Source organism: Vulpes lagopus, chromosome 24 (assembly GCF_018345385.1).
Source record: "Vulpes lagopus strain Blue_001 chromosome 24, ASM1834538v1, whole genome shotgun sequence".
NCBI lineage: Eukaryota > Metazoa > Chordata > Mammalia > Carnivora > Canidae > Vulpes > Vulpes lagopus.
This window is the reverse complement of record NC_054847.1, coordinates 51,059,889-51,074,899: the sequence shown is the minus strand read 5'-3', so window position 1 is coordinate 51,074,899 and position 15,011 is coordinate 51,059,889. Positions and strand designations below refer to the sequence as shown.

The 15,011-nt window shown below is 38.8% G+C and overlaps 1 protein-coding gene across 4 annotated transcripts in view; it reads right to left on the bottom strand.

Annotated features, from left to right (window-relative positions):
• Positions 1-15,011, bottom strand: part of SOCS6 (suppressor of cytokine signaling 6) — a 155,212-nt gene that overhangs the window by 99,981 nt on the left and 40,220 nt on the right. The gene's annotated exons all lie outside the window — the stretch shown is intronic.

Genomic DNA, 15,011 nt, shown 5'->3' with positions numbered 1-15,011 from the left:
AAGATATTAAGAACATCTCAATAGATTCTCAATAGATTCTAAAAATTACAGAGTTGTAGAACATGCTTTCTGGCTATACAGCACGATAAGTAAGCAATAATTTTTTTTAAATATATGTTATTTACTTATTCATGAGAGACACAGAGAGAGGCAGAGAGAGAGGCAGAGACAGGAGGAGCCGGTTCTATGCAAGGAGCCCGGTATGGGATCCAATCCCAGGACTCTGGGATCATGCCCTGAGCTGAAGGCAGACACTCAACCAGTGAGCCACTCAAGCATCCCCCAATAATTTTCTTTAATTGGTAACATTTAAACATCCTCTCCCAGAACATGAGAGACTCCTAACTCTGGGAAATGAACTAGGGGTAGTAGAAAGGGAGGTGGGTGGGCGGTGGGGTTGACTGGGTGACGGGCACTGAGGGGGGCACTTGATGGGATGAGCACTGGGTGGTATTCTATATGTTGGCAAATTGAACACCAATAAAAAATAAATTTATATATAAAAAAAAGGAACATAAGGAACAAAGGGCAAAACATAATAAACTTGTGATTACATTATGAAAAAAAAAATCCTCTCCTGACCACCTAACCCTAATTTTAACCCTAGACATCTTGTTTTATGAAGGTGGGAGTTGGTTGATTATTGGTGATAGTGGTTTTTTAAAAATTTTTATTTATTTATTTTCATTTTTTAAAGATTGTATTTATTAGAGACAGAGAGAGAGAGAGAGAGAGAGAGGCAGAGACACAGGCAGAGGGAGAAGCAGGCTCCATGCAGGGAGCCAGATGTGGGACTCGATCCCGGGTCTCCAGGATCACACCCTGGGCTGAAGGCAGCGCTAAACCGCTAAGCCACCAGGGCTGCCCAGTGATGGTATTTACCCTGCCATGGAAACATGAGAAATCCCCTCGCCCTTTTTTTTTTTTTTTTTTTAAGGGAGATAGTTGGTCTTAAAGTCCTTGAGGTTTGGATTTCCTTGCCTAGAAGAAGGCTAACTTCGTTTTGAGATGTATTCAGGGAAATAAGTTTGCCTTGGAAATTAATAGAAGAAGGTGACCCTTCTTAGAGACACTGTTGGATTCCATAGATGAAGGCTTGGGGACTTTTGCAGGACTTGGTTGTGGGCTGGCTCCTTGGCCTCCAGTAAGGAACCAAACACCATGGGTTTTGGAGGATCTGCAAGACCAAATTTAATATTAAGGGTGTGGAAGTTACTATTAGAAGTTGCTTTCTAATAAAATATTTATAGTCATCTATTATTACACAATAAACTATCCCCAAACTTTAAATTGCTGTTGACTTAAGACAAGAATCATTTTATTGTATCTCATAGTTTTGTGGGTCTGGAATGTGAGTAGGGATCAACTGGGTGATTCTTCTGTTCCAAGGGGGTTTGACAAAAATGATCCTCGTATTCAGTTAGCAGATGGGCTGGCCTAGAGGGTCCCAGGATGGCTTCATGTGCATGAAGACTCATGCATGCATGCCTGGACAAGGATGGCTGAAGAACCAGTAAAGCTGGGTGTATTAAGTAGAGCACCATATGTGACCTCCCAACGTGTGATGTCAGTGTAACCAGACATTGTACCTGGTGGTTCAGGACTCCAGGAGTGAATAAGACAAAAGCAGCATGGTCTTTTATAACCTAGGCCCACATGTCACCTTGTGTCACTTCTACTATTGATTGGTAAAAACCATCGCAAGCCAGCCCAGGTAAAAGCAAAGTGCACGTAAACCTCCATCTCTGAATAGTGGCAGTGCCAAAAACTTAACAGCCACTATTTTAAACCACCACAACTATATAGACATGGGCTTAGTCACTGGGAGCATCCAAAATGGACTGAAAATCATGGTCCTTTCCCCAATTTCAGGAACTGCACAAGCCACCAGAATTCATACATAACATGTCTAACCGAAAGGGAGCCAGAAAGAGGCTGACCACTCCCTGCTCCATGGGGAGTCTGCTTCTCCTTCTCCCTCTATCCCCTCCCTGCTTGTGCTCTCTTTCTCCCTCTAAAATAAATAAATTAAACCTTTTTTAAAAAGAGAAAAGAAAATATCAACTCTTATTTTACCAAAGCTTTAAAAATGTTATATATTTAAAACAAATTTATTCCTGTCAACAGTAAAATGTTCCACAAAGCTTAAATAAAATATCTCATCCTCACTGTATTAGTTTTCTATTAGCTGCTATAACACATACCACAAAATCAGTGGCTTCAAAAAACACATATTTATTATATTACAGTTACTCTGTAGATCAAAGTCTGGCATAGACCTTGCAAGCTAAAATCTCAATGTCCACAAGACATTTCCTTTTCGTTGGCTCTAGGAGAGAATCTGTTTCCTTGTTCCTTTAGGTTGTTGGCAAAATTTAATCCTTAAGGTTGTAGAACTGAGGTCCCTGTTTCTTTGATGAGGGTTGTTCTTGCCTTGTAGTGGATACCCACGCTCCTAGGGTCATGACCACTCCTGTGGTCACATCTCTCTGAAATCAAAGGTTCATGTGATTGGATTCACTCAGATAATCCAGGATAATCTCCCAATCTCTAAATCCTTAATTAAATCACATCTGCAAAGTCATTTTTGCCATGCTACTTAACATAGTCATGTTTTCTGGGAATAACAACAGGAGCATCTTTGGGAGGTTCTGTCTACCACACTCACTACTCTCCATTTCAAAGTCTTTTTTGTTGTTGTTGTATTACCAATTCCAAAGTCTTTTTTGTTATATTACCAGTGTATGCCATTATTTCTGTATTTTATTATTTAATTTAAGCCTTAACATTAGGATAGAGACAACGATTTAACTCTTTTATGTGTCCACATATTCATACACATATATATTCCTCCTCCCATTCTCCTATGAAGAGTTATACCACAATTTTTGGTTAAAGCATTATTGAGGGCAGCCCGGGTGGCCCAGCATTTTAGCACCAACTTCAGGCCAGGGCATGATCTTGAAGACCTGGGATCGAGTCCCACATCAGGCTCCCTGCATGTGGCTCCTTTCTCCTTCTGCCTGTGTCTCTGCCTGTGTCTCTGCCCCTCTCTCTCTCTCTCTCTCTCATGAATAAATAAAACCTTTAAAAAATAAATCATTTAAAAAATAAAAATAAAAAAATAAATCATTATCCAGCAGTTTGCATTATTATAAGCAAGTAAATTTTTTAAAAATATTTCATTGATTTATTTGAGGTTGGGGGGGTGGGGCACAAGCTTGGGGGAGAAACAGAGGGAAGAGAAGCAGACTCCTTGCTGAGCAGGGAGCCCAGCATGGGACTTGATCCCAGGACCCCAAGATAGTGATCTGAGCCAGACACTCAGTTGACTGAGCTACCCAGGCACCCCTAAGCAAGTAAATATTTTTATAAATAAAAACATGTATCATGCAATGATTATTTTTTTCCTGTAGAATTACAGTCACTATTTGTCGCCTTTCTTTCAGTCACTTAATTTTCTACATATTGATCATCTTGGAAGTTTTCATCAGAATTGGAAATCATTTCTTAATACATTTGAACACAGCAAGAAACCTATCAATATTTCTCCTTGCTTGAAAACATCAGTCCTTGGCTTTATTCCCTTTCATTCGAACTTTGATTGTTCTCCAATTTTTATAGTTATTGAACTGGAAATACTATCTTAGTACCACTTTCAGGATTGCCTTTTCATTTCTCCTATGTTGAAGATCACCTGTCTCTTGGTCTACTCCCTCTTTTTGCTGGAGCACATGCTCCAGTAACTCTCTGAGAAAGGTGCATAATTTTTTTTTATTTTTATTTTTTTTAGTTTGCACATCTTAAAAATCTTTTTTTTTTAATTCTATCCTCACACTTACTTAATGTTTAGGCTTTGTGTACTATGCTGGGTTGGAAATCTTGCTCCTCCATCTCTAAAATGATCTCAAGATTTGAGTGAGGATAGCATGGGGAGTGGCCTATATAGTTACCTTACAGCAATGGAGTAACAGAGAAGGTCAATTGTGAAGGAAGAGTTGACTGGCATAGGATCTCCAACACAAGTATGTTCTCAGGCACATCATTTTTAGAAAAGAGCAGATGGTATTTGAGAATCTGGGAAATGATTCCTCTAAACCATCTATGCTTGCATATTTTCAAATAGTTTTCATGTACTTGAACTCTAGACTTTCATATACTTAACCAATTTGAAATCTGCTGTTCTAAAGCATCAACTCTTCCTGGAAATGTGGGACCCAATGGGTAGAGACAAAAAATACTGGTTGTGGGAAGCCTGGGTGGCTCAGTGGTTTAGCACCACCTTCAGCCCAGGGTGTGATCCTGGAGACCCGGGATCGAGTCCCACATCAGGCTCCCTGCATGGAACCTGCTTCTCCCTCTGCCTGTGTCTGTGCCTCTGTGTGTGTGTGTGTCTCTCATGAATAAGTAAAGTCTTTTTAAAAAAAAATACTGGTTGTCTCACTCTTTCTTTTTCCCTTACCATGCCTCAAGACCCGAAACAAAAAGCTTTAGGAAAAGAAAAAAAAAAGTTATTTCTTTCTTCTATATCACATCCTCCTTCTACCCCATAAAAATGGTTTAATGGCTTCTTTATGAGTCTGTGCTAATTTCCTGAGAGTCTAGAATACTCAGATAAAATCACCAATAATCACAATTTTCATTTATTTTTTCTTTTAAAATTTATAGCAGAGTTATATGGTCCCCTTTGCAAGATATGAATAATTTAATAAATATATATATTTTCTTGAAAGATGATTTTTAAAGATTCAAGATAAGAGAAAAAAAGAAAGACTTCAATGATTTTCTAACCTTTATGTTTATCGTGAACAATTTTGGCATATGTTTCTGTTAATGAGAATTACTATTAATTTTAGTCAAGTTTTAAAGAAAGTAATCAAGTCCTAGACACTGTATCCAGTGTCTGGCACTGGATATTGGATATTATGGCAATGTTATAACCTTACCTTCTAGGTTTTTATAATCTTCTTGGGGAAACCAGACAGTCTTACAATAAATAGTTAAGCAGTCTATGATTAATTGCTAAAATGAGAGTTATAAACATATGTGACTCAGTATCATGGAAGACCTAAGTTATTAGCAAATGTGCTCCAGAACTTTATTCTATAATCTTCTTAAATAAAAAATAAAAGTTACTAAGCTGTAAGTTGGTATGAAATGAAATTGAAAAATAGAGCATAAAACTCAAACAGATTATCTTAATATGTATTCAACCTCTGGGTGCAAGCCTATTCATTTCTACCACAAGTTCTGAATAGAAGCAAACATTATGATATTAAAATTGAATTTTTACCCTAAAGCTAACATGGAAATGAAAACTGAAGAAAATAAGTATATTCATTTCTTTTACCCAGATTTTTACTAAGGGTTTTATTTGTACATTTAGACCTCTTGCATTTTAACTTCCTCTGAGAACAATAGAAATATATTCCCACCCTGTTACAGCCTTATCACCCAGTTCTATAGAGAAATCCTTTCAACTAAAACAGTTAACATGATTAAAATCCAGATTCCATCAATTAATGATGAAGTTTGGCAATTTAATAGTTTTATCAATGTTACATATTTAATGAACATGGATGAACACTTTCATGTCCTTGAACTAATAACAACTCATTTTCATTTAGTTAAATGCAGAATTCGCATTCGATCTCCCTATCACATAGCAAATGTAGACAGCTTGAAAGCATAAATGTAGAAACAATGTAAATGTGCAGGAATTTCAGTATAGAAAGCAGCAAGGAAAAAAAATCAAGATCTGGTCCAAATTCTTCTAAAAACTAAAGTTCAGATTTCCCTTTCCATTTGGCATTTGCTGAATTTCTGGATTCCACCAATTGTCTTTAAATTCTAAACAGTGAAAAACTGCTTCCTCAGAAGTAGTGGAAAAAAAAAAAGAAAAGAAAAGAAAAGAAACTAAATCTCTTTTTAAAGCAATCAAAGCCAACCATCAAACATCATTGCTGGGGAAATAAGCAGTCAGGATTTGAGTGAAACCTCAAAGTATAAATATCAACTTCTGTATTCCATGCCTTGGCTCTACTTCCCAACTGAAGTCTCCTAAAATTACATGGTTTCTAATAAGTGAATTATACTTATATTTTCCCATAATCAAAGGATGCAGATCAAAGTATGGTTTCACAATCTTGTAGCCTCCTAAAGAGGTATTCTCTTGTGACAATGAGGCCATCGCCTGGGTAAATTGAGAAACCAGCTCAGAAGGTGATCAAAGCCATGAAAAAACTCATTTTGCAAATTATTTAAGGACATGCAAGTACATTTTATTGAGAGTCCCAAGGTCATAGCAAAGATGCATATTGTTGCCTTGTGCTTTGCCATATTTTTTTTTTTCCATTACAATCGTTTCATTTGGAGATCCATAAGGAAGAACAGTGGTATACCAAAGGAAGGGAAAAGGGGTTGTATATTTTAACCTTTAATGGAATAATTTCAGCAACTTAAATTTCCTTTTAGCTTTTAATCTATTCATATGCTAAAACCAGAGGAAATATTTTGGGATTGAATTTCTACTCCCAAAAAATCAATTCTTGTTTTCGAAAAGGGACTTTTGTTAGATACTGGAATATCATGCACGAGTGCTAACAGAATGAGTAAAAATGCTATCTCTGGAATAAAAACAAAGGCTGGGTTGGGGTTGAAAGACTCCTGGGATGGAGGCCACAAGAGTGCAGTAAAAGCAAATTAACTACAGGATGTTTTCCATCGAAAGTGGATTCATCTACTGACAATGAAAGGGGAAAAAGTTCTCTTGGTTCTGAATTGGGTTTGTCTACAATTTTTAAACAACCAAAATACTATTATATGGTCATATGCCCGTGAAAAATATCATCACAACGAGATATTTAACTAGAGGAGGAAAAAAAATTAAGTTCTGTCCATCAGACAATACTAAATTCTTAAAATTGTTATCATAAACATCACCAGCTTAAATAATCTAGTGAGACAAAAACTTTTCTTTGTTTCCATAAATGGGTCAACAGGTACAAACAATATCTGTTATTGTTCTATAGAGTTGATTCTGGGCAGATGCTACAGGAAATTTTCGGCAATTCATATACCTGAAAGTTGCTAGCTATTGAAAGACTGTTAATCAGAATTGTACTTAATTAAGATACTTTTGATTTTTTAAATGTTTTACTTTAGACAATATTTACTAAAATTTAAATGTAGTAAATCCAATAGCAAAGTTCAAATAATCTCCCCTCTCTGTTCCTCATCTTACTGCTCCTTAAAAAGCACTGATTTTTTTTTTTTTAAGATTTTATTTATTTATTCATGAGAGACAGAGGCAGAGACACAGAGGGAGAAGCAGGCTCCATGCAGGGAGCCTGATGTGGGACACTATTCCGGGTCTCCAGGATCACACCCCGGGCCAAAGGCGGCGCTAAACCTCTGGGCCACCAGGGCTGCCCCAAAGCACTGATTTTTTAAATTAAGAATTCTAAATAGTGCATTCCTTTTTCTTCTCACTCTCTTGGCCCAAACAATTAGAAAAGGCTTTATTTTTACGTGATTTTTACATTTTCTTTGATCTCTATCAAACTCATGTGCACTGAGTGATATAATCAACAGATTTATAAAGTTAATAAATAGTAGTTGGAGATATAACAAAACAATCTCTGACTAGAAGTGAGCTCTCTCGGAATGAGCACAGAAAGGAAACTTCTCAATCAGTAAGCTTTTTTCAGCCATTAATGAATCAATAAAGTTTTTTTAAATCACATAACACTTAAAAGATTTCAAATGTTTCACATAATTTTCCAAGAAACAGTCAAAACTGATATACTGTCTCACATCTCTACATTCCAGATACTTTATTCAATAGGCCAGATAATTTCTCTATTCTACAAAAAAAAAAAAAAAAAAAAAAAATTTAAGTATGCCTGTAAGTAGGCAACTTCATCGCCTCAGAAAAAATTAATGTGAAGCATGCCACAATATTTAAATATATTTCATATAAAATGATCCTATTTAATACAAAACCATTAGTGGTAAACTGCCTACATTTTAATATACATTTAAATGTTATTTTATTAGCAGATTTTCTTTATTCATTAACATATCTACCTTGACTGACACATTCAGATACCACCTTTCCTACTCTGAGTAAGAAGGGAGCAACTCTTGGAATAGACTCCTGTCTCCCAACTACAGGAGTAGCCATATGACCCATCATTCTGGCCACAGTGAAGCATAAACATGTGATCCAGTTAAGCAATGTGGAGTCTTGGCTGGGATCTCCCTGCTGGACCTTAGTGGAAAGAAATTCCTGTTCTCTGCTGATTACATAACTCTAACAATATGACCCCAGGGCTGCCAGTAGCTAGCCTCCCCACCACATGGAAAAGCTTGAGATAATAAAATTGATGTGCAGATCACAGGCTCAGGACAACACAAACTTCCCAGTTTGAGTTCCCGAGACACACCCACCAAGCCACAAATTAGAATCTATGTTTGGGAAAATAAGGGCATTCTGTCTTTAAAGATGGACTAAGCTACATTCCATTTCCTGATCTCCACCATTCCCCACAAAATCAAATTAGGTCTTATCAAACCCTACCTTTCCTTGACATTCATCTCCCTTACAATTACTTACAGTCCTGACACATAATATGAGCTCAATAAATAAATATTTTCTGAGTGAATGAATGAATGAATCAATGAATTCATTAACACTGAACTGTACCACACAGTTAGTGAAGGTGAATTAGTAGACACGGGAACACAGTAATTTAGAGCTCACTTTGAGAGGTGTCTTTAAGCACTTCTTTAAGCACCTAACACCCAAAGAAAGTGAAGGTCCTGTGGAGAGAGGGGACTACACAAATGGGGCAAGAGATTTTGGGTTTAAAAAGCTGGAAAAATGGGTCTCCCAGCTACCAAATGGGATATGAGCCACCCCAACTGTTATGGACTGAATGTCTGTGCCCCCCTAAAACTCCAATGTTGGAACCCTAACGTTACCCAAAGTGATGGTATTTGGAGGTGAGAACTTTGGGTGGTAAACAGATTTAGGTGAGGTCATGAGGGTAGGCTCTCATGATAGGATTAGTGTCCTTACAAGAAAAGACCCCCAGGGAGCTTGCTTCCTCTGCCTGTACATATGGAGGAAAAGCCATGTGAGGATGCAGCAAGAAAGTGCTGTGAGCAACCCAACAAAAGAAGCCTTGCCAGACATGGATCCTGTGAGCACCTTGATCTTGAACTGTTAGTCACCAAAACCGTGAGAAATAAATGCCTGTTGTTTAAGCCATTAAGTCTCTAGTATTTGGTTATAGCAGCCCAAGCTAAGACAGATTTTCTTATCAAAGAAAAGAGACAGGGGATAGACAATAAACATGTTAACAAATAAACATGTACTCTGTCAGACAGGGCCTCCAGTTCTGGCTATGACAAAACCATTTCATATCTGATTAACTATCTCATCAAAAACAACTATAGGAAAATATGAAGAAGGCAGTGGTGAGCAACCAATTTTGACAGATTACAATGATCAAAGCAGGAGAACACAGGAGATTCACATTTACCCTGGCATTTTCCCTAAGCATATTTTCTTTTTTTTTTTTTTAAATTTTTTTTTTTTATTTATTTATGATAGTCACAGAGAGAGAGAGAGAGGCAGAGACATAGGCGGAGGGAGAAGCAGGCTCCATGCACCGGGAGCCTGATGTGGGATTCGATCCCGGGTCTCCAGGATCGCGCCCTGGGCCAAAGGCAGGCGCCAAACCGCTGCGCCACCCAGGGATCCCCCCTAAGCATATTTTCTAAAAGGCAGCACATAGGAAAAGCATCTGGCAGTCTTACCAGGTAAAGAGACAACAATCAGTATTTGGAGCTGTCAAAGCATTTTGGACTTGAGAGGCAAAACCAAAGAAGGAAGAGAATCACAGAGAAAAAGCCTAAAGATCTTCATACAAATTCCCCTTAAGTCATTGTCTGACACTTAAATTTTTCATGGACAGTGTAAACCTTCCTGAGGAAGAAAATAAATAAAGAACCCTGAAAAAAAAAATAGCAACAGGGTGTCTAAAGAAACAAACAAAGCCTTTAACAGCTAAGAATTACTGGGGAAGGAGAGGTCAGAGTTCAAGGGGGACTGATCTTGGTAAACACTCAAGTTTGAAGTTGAAATCCTAGAGTGGCCAAGGAGCAATGGCTATGTCATAAAACTAAGGAGACAATAAACAGCCAGACTTAACAATGCTAACAATCATGTTTCAAAAGAATCAAGACTGTCAATTTTGTCAATTTTCTAGCTGACTTCCAGAAGAAAATTATCCCTCTTCAGAGGAAGATAGTAATAGTCCAGAGTCCTTAAAATGTTTCATCCATGATATTTATCAACCAATCAAAAATTATCAGGAGTGCTTAAAAACAACAACAAAGAAACAGCAAAAAAGAGCCAAAGGATCCCAAACCAGGCAATAAGGAAAGAACAGACAATAGAGATGGGCCCAGATGAAAAATCTCAGCTGAAGAATGGAAACTACCAAAGGGAACAAAATGGAAACCGAAATCAAAGAATATCATTAAAAATTAACGAGGCCTAACCACAAATTGGAAATCACAGGTGGGAGTATTAGATAACTCAAAATACATCTGAAAAGGTGAGAGAATGGTTGAAAAAATAAAGAGCTTCACTGATATTTAGGAAAATATCAAACATATGAAATTGGAATTCTACAGGGACAGAACAAGAAAAAGATAGAAAAAGAAATTAAAGACATAATGACTAAAAATTTCCTAAAGTTGGCAAAAAGACTTACAGATCCAAGAAGTAAAAAAAAGTAAAATAAAAAATAAAAAATAAAAAAATCCAAGAAGTGCAATAAATCCCGAGTAGGATAAATACAAGGAGAACCATACCTCAGCACATCATTAATTGGACTGCTGAAAAATAAAGACATAGAAAAACTAAAATATAAAATAATAAAGAGAGGGATGCCTGGTGGCTCAGTGGTTGAGCGTCTGCCTTGGGCTCAGGTCGTGGTCCCGGGGTCCTGGGATGGAGTCCCACGTTGGGCTCCCTGGAGCCTGTGTCTCCCCCTCTCTTTGTGTTTCGCATGAATAAATAAAAAATTAAAATAATAAAGAGAAAGGAAAAAATCTGAAAAGTCGTGTGGTGGGGGGAGTGATAGGATTACACATAATTTACAGAGAAAGGACAGTGCAAATGGCAGCATCAGGAACAACAGGGTCCAGAAGACAATGGAATGATATTCTGAAATAGTTACAAGCAAAAGAAAAAGTCAACCTAGAATTCTATATCTAGTGAAAGTATCTTTCAAAAAAAAGGGTAAAATAAAGATAATTCAGTTAAACAAAAGGTGAGAGAATTAATTGCCCTCAGACTTATACCACTGGAAACATTGAAATGTGTGGGTTGTTTTTTTTTTTTTTTTTTTTAAAGATTTATTTCTTTTACAGAGAGAGAGGGTGTGTGTGCAAGTGATGGGAGGGGCAGAGGAAGAAAATCTTCAAGCAGACTCTCTGCTGATTACAGAATTCAACACAGGGCTTGATCTCAGAATCCTGAGACCATGACCTGAGCCAAAACTAGGAGTAGACACGAAACTGAGCCACCCGGGTGCCTCTTGAAATGTGTTTTAAATAGGATTTAGTTACTTTCAGGTTCACTTAATTGTCCTAAAATGTTCTCTAAAATTTCCAGGCTAGTCATGTGCTGATAGGGTTTAGGAAGACTATTCAAAGTCTAAAACAAAGAGGTTATTTCCATTTTAATTATATGGGCTAGGTATAAATTAAATGGCTATTTCCCAGAACAGAAGTGGGGAAGGGAATTTACCTTGAATTCATCATGACGATTACCAGAGGTGGTGATTTTTTTTTTTTTTTCTAGCCACGTAGGTGCAGGCAAAGAAGCTAGAATGTAGAGTATAAGTATAGTTAGAACTACTTCCAGAAGGAAGTTCTTGTTCAGGATATGCTTACTACAAAATGACAGGAAGTTTAAGAGAACTGGCTGAGCATGGACATAGGAAATGAGAAAGGGTGGATTCCTTTGTCTGCTATAAAGCACAAAATTGTGGCTCCAAGCACAACAGGGCACAATGAATGTCTGTGGCAATCTGATCCAACACATTAGCCAAAAAGCAGAAGTAACATTTTCCTTTATGCACCAAACATGTGGAGAAGGCCTCCCAAGAATTACAATTCAACTCCACCTAATCATGTTCCTCTATTCATATATTAGGCAGTTTTCTTTTAAGTGAACCCTTCCAAGGCCATGCAAGGGAAAGGCTGTGTTCCCTTCTTCAGGATTCAAAGATGAAGCCCATAAGGTACACCACAAGTTCGGCCCCGGAAATGTTTACCTGCCAATGCCTAGTGAGCACATCCTTGGTTTATGTATTTTTCTTAAAGATTTTATTTATTTATTCATGAGAGAGACACACAGAGAGAGAGAGAGAGAGAGAGAGAGAGAGAGAGGCAGAGACACAGGCAGAGGGAGAAACAGGCTCCATGCAAGGGAGTTCGATGTGGGACTCCATCCCCAGACCCAGGATCATGCCCCGAGCTGAAGGCAGATGCTCAACCGCTGAGCAACCCAAGTGTCCCAGCATCTTTGGTTTGAGTTGGAGTAGTCCCCTGGAGTTGAAAGCAGTAGGAATTCATTTGCTTCTGTTAAAGATTCCCTGTGACAATCAGAGATAAAGACTCTAAATAGCAGAAACCACCAAGTAGAGAAAGTATATCATATTGGATGATAGATGGAACCAAACTGCATGAGCTTATAACCTGGTTCTGTCACTTAGTATCTTTGTGACCTTTTGAGGTTCACCATGTGTCTGTTTTTTTCTTTATGATGCTAAGGCGCCTGCCTTACAGTGGGCTGTTTTGAAGATGTAAAATACATATTAGCAAAATTTATGTTTGGTATGATTATTAAGAGATGAATGATGTAAAATTCAGCTCTCCAGTTTCATATATTGATTCCAGGAGATTCCAGAAGAAACTGTGTATTGCAGAGCAATGGATTCTTCTGTACTAAAAGATCCACATCCATCCATTGGTTTTCTAGGCAATTGTTACACCCCACAGCCACTATTAGGATGGAAATTCTCCGGGACAAATGAAGCTCAACCCTTGCCAATTGTAAGAAAACAAGAATGCCAAGGACTACAGTGAGGAGAGGGAAATGGGCTGTGGCAAAGGCAGTAGGTAAACAGGTGGCTTCAGGGGATCCCGGGTGGCTCAGTTTAGCGCCTGCCTTTGACCCAGGGCGTGATCCTGGAGTCCCGGGATCAAGTCCCACATCTGCCTCCCTACATGGAGCCTGCTTCTCCCTCTGCCTGTGTCTCTGCCTCTCTCTCCCTGTGTCTCTCATGAATAAATAAATAAAATCTTTAAAAAAACACACACACACAAAAAAATCAGGTGGCTTCAGGATGAGTTCCCAGTGGAAGGGGGGGCAGAGATGCCACCTGTTAAAATTCTTAGGGGCGGGACACCTGGATAGCTCAGTTAAGTGTCTGACTCTTGAACTCAGCACAGGTCTTGATCTGAGGGTCGTTGAGTTCAAGTCCCACACTGGGCTCCAAAACAAACAATCAAACAAACAAACATTGTTAGGGATAAGGAAGGGCCAGAGAGAGATTATTTGCAGAAGGGAAGAGAGGCTTTCTCCCATAGGTTTCTTCAGTAGAATTTCATAGATCGATCGATAGATAATTTTTTTGAGAGCATGCATGAGTGCGAGAGCAGAGGGAGATGCAGAAGCAGAGGGAGAGGCAGAGAATCTTGGGTAGACTTCACGCTCAGCACAGAGTTCAACATGGGGGCTTGATCTTCCAACCTTGAGATCATGACCCGAGCTAAAATTAGAGTTGGACATTTAACCCACTGAGCCACCCAGGTACCTTGAATTCCATGTATTTAAGAGAACGTTTTATAAATTCACTTGTGACATAAGCTGGTGTGATCAAGTCCTACATTAAGTGTCTGACTCACAGAAGCAAGGCAGAGACCAGAAAAAAGGCAGCCTCCTATATGGACCCGAACTTCCCAGAAGTTTCTTGGTGTGAGGAAAACCACCTCTTAAGATCAAAGAGAGTCTCCCTTTTAAGATTTACCATTATTTGCAAGCCAGTCACCAAGGGCAGGATTTGATGACCTGAGGTGACCTCTAGGCAAAGCAACTGGCCCTGCTCATAAACCCTTTATTTCTCTAGTCCCTGCTCTGGCCAACCTCTCTTTGGCTCTCACAACCTAAGGCAGCCTTTCCCAAGAGGACTCTCTTCTGACTCCTTAGGTGGCAAAGCTGCCTGGTATTGAGTAGGGAAAACACAGTTGAAGAAAAAAGTGTAACTCCAGGAGTTTGGGTGCGAAGTCAACTGTGTTCAGAAACGGATACTTTGTCCTTTCCAAGCAGGGCCCAGCAGAATGGCTCCCGCAAAAATGGGTGGTGAGAAGGGCCGTTCTATTAACGAGGTAAGGACCAGAGAATACACCATCAACATTCACAAACGTATCCATGGAGTGGGTTTCAAGAAGCGTGCCCTTTGGGCACGCAAAGAGATCCAGAAATTTGCCGTGAAGGAGATGGGATGTGCACACTGACACCAGGCTCAACAAAGCTGTCTGGGCCAAAGGAATAAGGAATGTTCCATACCGTATCTGTGTGCGATTGTCCAGAAAACGGAATGAGGATGAAGATTCACCAAATAAGCTCTACACGCTGGTTACCTACATACCTGTCACCACTTTCAAAAATCTTCAGATTTTTGAAGAATGTGAATGAGAACTAATTGCTGATTGTCAAATAAAGGTATAAAACTGCCAAAAAAAAAAAAGAAAAGAAAAGAAAGATATGGATACTTTATTCAGACGCCACTACTACTGGGTTCTCTGCCAGCGTCAGGCCCAGGTGTTACCGAGCCATGGACTTTGGGGAGAAGGCGGCTCTGGGGGGAAGGAGAGTGGGAACAGAGCAACTGGCATAAATCATCCATTAGCAACACAAGTCACAA